Here is a 3565-nt window from a genome sequence, read left to right as displayed (position 1 = left end):
CCCCCTGCCCGCCTCGCTCCCCGCAGCCGCCCCGCGGCCGCCGCCCCCAGCGAGGTGGGGGGCCGACACGTCGCATGGATCAGCCTCCGCCCGGCTCCCTATGCCTAAAAAAATACCCCAAAAGTGTTTTGGCAAGGACCCGCCGTGGCCCCCTAACACTGGTTTGTGCCAGGACAGTGCCTGATGCGCTAGCTAGGGTTATTCGCACCTGGGCTTCCCGGGCCCTGCCAATTCCCACCAAGGCCATGTTAGGGCAGAGCTCGGCAGAGCTCAGGAGCTGCCCTGTCCATCCATGGATGCCCCAACCCGCTGCCAATTCCCACCAAGGCCATACCAGGACAGCACCAAGCCTCTGCTGCGCTGCATTGGGAGGACACGGGTGGACAGGGCAGCTCCTGAGCTCTGTGCTGCAAAGTCCCACACGGGGAGCGCGGCCCCTGCCGTGTCCCGGGTCACCACCACACAGCCCCTCGAGGCCCTGTAGCACAAAGGCAGCCCTATGGATCCACGCACGTGCTCCCGAGTCTGGCGGCAGTGGTGGAGCTGCAGCCTGAGGCCCCTGTTCCCTGGCCATGTTTTGGATGCTCTGCTGAACTGGGCAGATATTGGAAGGGGCTGGAAGTAACAGGACGGAGAGCAAGAGGAAACGGAAAAGACAATGAGAGGGCAGCAGGAAAGCTGGAAAGAAAGGGGAAGGGGAAAACGGAGGTAATGGAAGTGGGATAGGGAGCAGCTTTCTCTCCTCTCCGGCTCTGGCTTCCATTGCAAAAGCCTTCTACATTACTTCCTTCATCACCTTTAGCTTTCTGGACAAAGTTCTAGCCTTTCCATATTGACTTTATTTCCTCTAACAGATTTAAAATTCAAAGCATCTCAATATTATTTTCACCTGTGACATTTTTATTCATGTTGGGGTTCATGGGGACACGGTCAGAGGTTGTGTTTTTCTCCTGAAGCTACAGAGGCTGACGCCTCTGCAAGAATTTTAAGGTTAGAGCATGAAAAATGCAGGGTGGGAGTAGTCCCTTCCTTCTGCATGAGGGTAGTTGTATGATTATCAACATTTGGGAAACTGTTGCAATTAATATTTAGCCAGCATGCGAACAGAAGTGCTGGAAAACTGAAAATTTCGTAATTTTGTGTTGTTTCCAATGTGTTTTTGTATTTATACATACAGATTAACAGTTTTGGCTGCCAGATCTCTGTCTACATAATATTTAAATATTGTCACCCTGTTTTATGGAGCTGAAGAACAATGCGCAGAAATGAAGGGCAATATTGCAAGAAGTGGTCTATGGAGTTTGCGGTACATTATGTGTATGTGGTGGGTATCTATCTCTAGGTAACCAAGCCCAGAAAAAGACAATGAAACAATGAAAACTTGAGTGATAAAAGTTAAGAAAAATAAGGAGACAAAGGTAACAGTGCTGAGGAAGGGCCTSATCCTTGTTTTTGTGCTCTTGGTCTGCTGCCTGTTGAGCTCCTGAGCTGCCCTTCCTGGTGTCCCGAGTTGCACAGGCTGTTGGGAAGAGGAGCTGGCTCGGCCACCTGCAGCCAGCTGGCTGGGAGTTTGTAGCAGCCCTAGTGCTATTCATGGTTGCTCATATGTCACTGCTCCCTACAAACATAAAATTGATCTAGAGCCTTCCCAAAATACCAGCRATCTCCGTCTATCTTCCCTTGACCAAAACCGCCAACATTATGTAGCTGGGAACAATCTGTGTTCTGTACCAAACAAAAAGTCATCAGCAAGCTTTCCGCCCGCATARTTGGTTTATATATCTCCCTTGGGCTAGCATGCAGCTCCTGACTTTTTAAACAAAAGCAAAACTTAACATCGCATCGTCGTTCAGAGATCAGAGATTGTGGCTACTRATCCAAAAGGGATGATTTGGACAGTATTATGTGATTTAAAGTTAACCAGAGTTAGAACAGAAGCAGAAACTCTATATCTCTAACTAATGTTGACCTTACACCTTTGCTAATGTGCTTTGAGCAGATTCCCAAAACAGGTCAGGCCTTCAGGGGAATGCCACCATGCAAATACTTGCAAGGGCAAAAATTGTTCAGAATCCCTCTTTATACAAACTCAAAGTCAAGGAAAGTAGAGTTGACCCAATGTGAATAAACAGAGCAAGTCTTTTTTTCTCTGGTGAAATACATATAACAATGTTAAAAAGTCATATAATATATACTTAGTCCTATTTAGCCTAAGTATAAATTATCCTTTTCAACACTTTAATTAGTTTATAAATGGTCYGTCATTAACTGACACTGAACTAGGTGTAAGCATTACACCTATGTGATCAGTAGGAAGATTCATGAGCAAAAGTATATTTTATACTTTATTATGTAGAATGTGCAAATGATCAAAAAAAAAAAAAAAGACCTCAACAAAATGAAGAAAGCATCCCCCTCAAGTGTTCTCATCTTCTCRGACGATGGAATAAGAAGAATTTACTTGGAAAAAAATAAAGATGAGAAGAATTGTTAAAAAGATGAGAAGAAAATGTCATCTATATAAGTCCTTTCAAGTCAAGAGAAGCGAAGAATCARTGGGTGATACTCAGTTCCTCCCCCAAGAATTTCACATTCCCCTTTTCAGGAAAGAGAGAAAGMACCTATGAAGTACTGTGATTGTGCAGCTAGTATGAAGAAGTCTTCTGATTTTAGGAGACAGTCCCCTTTCTTACTGTAAATTAAACAGCACAGCACCAAGACACCCTGTCTTTTAGATCAAAGRAGTCCCTACCTAGAGACTCCCAGAAGGCCAGTGTGATGGTGTGCAGGAGATCCAAATATCATGTAACCCRTCTTCATATGGTGGTGGTGACAAGGACTCCATTTTATAACGGAAAAAAAAATAGTAATACCTTGTTTGGAAGTCCTTTTTCCCCAAATGTCAAAATACACTTACCATATTGGCAGCTTGTATATCAGTAAGACTTGAGGACAAAATGTCCYTTTCAACTTGAACTTCTGTGTACAGTGGTTACAATAGTAAGTTAGATAAGATTAGCTATTAAGACATAGATTATGAACTCTTGTGTCTTCTAAGAGYGTCTGTGTAATTCCCACATAACCTAGAAAGTGAAAAGTTCTGTAGCTATCACTTAATGATTAAGGATGAGCTTTGGCTTGCAGCACAACACACCTATATTTAGATGTCTACCTGTAAACTAGATGTTTATACTCTGTAGAGATCTTGATTTGACACCTGAAACTGAGATGTCTAAAGCCATTGAAGACTTCCTAGGGTATGGTGCTGCATGAGGTTACGATGGCAGCTACCATACTAAGTCTATGGGAGACCCAAGTGCATCTGGAGGTACAAGTAGAAGCCATACGATATATCCTAGAGCATCGTAAATCACGGTTGTCTGGACCYTCTACATCTCCACTGATTACAAAGRAGCCTAGATACACAATCTGCTGGTTAGCATTACATGTTAGCTGGTTAGCATTACATTACACACGAAGAGAGCCAGAGGGAGGAAGGCTTGCCCTGGGTAGAGGAAGAGTGGGTCAGAGAGCATCTAGGGAGCCTCGACACCCACAAATCCAT

This window comes from Nothoprocta perdicaria, unplaced genomic scaffold (genome assembly GCF_003342845.1).
Source record: "Nothoprocta perdicaria isolate Ctin4 unplaced genomic scaffold, notPer1 scaffold_348, whole genome shotgun sequence".
Classification (NCBI taxonomy): Eukaryota; Metazoa; Chordata; class Aves; order Tinamiformes; family Tinamidae; genus Nothoprocta; species Nothoprocta perdicaria.
The sequence above is the reverse complement of the archived record's forward strand: the minus strand, read 5'-3'. Positions refer to the sequence as shown.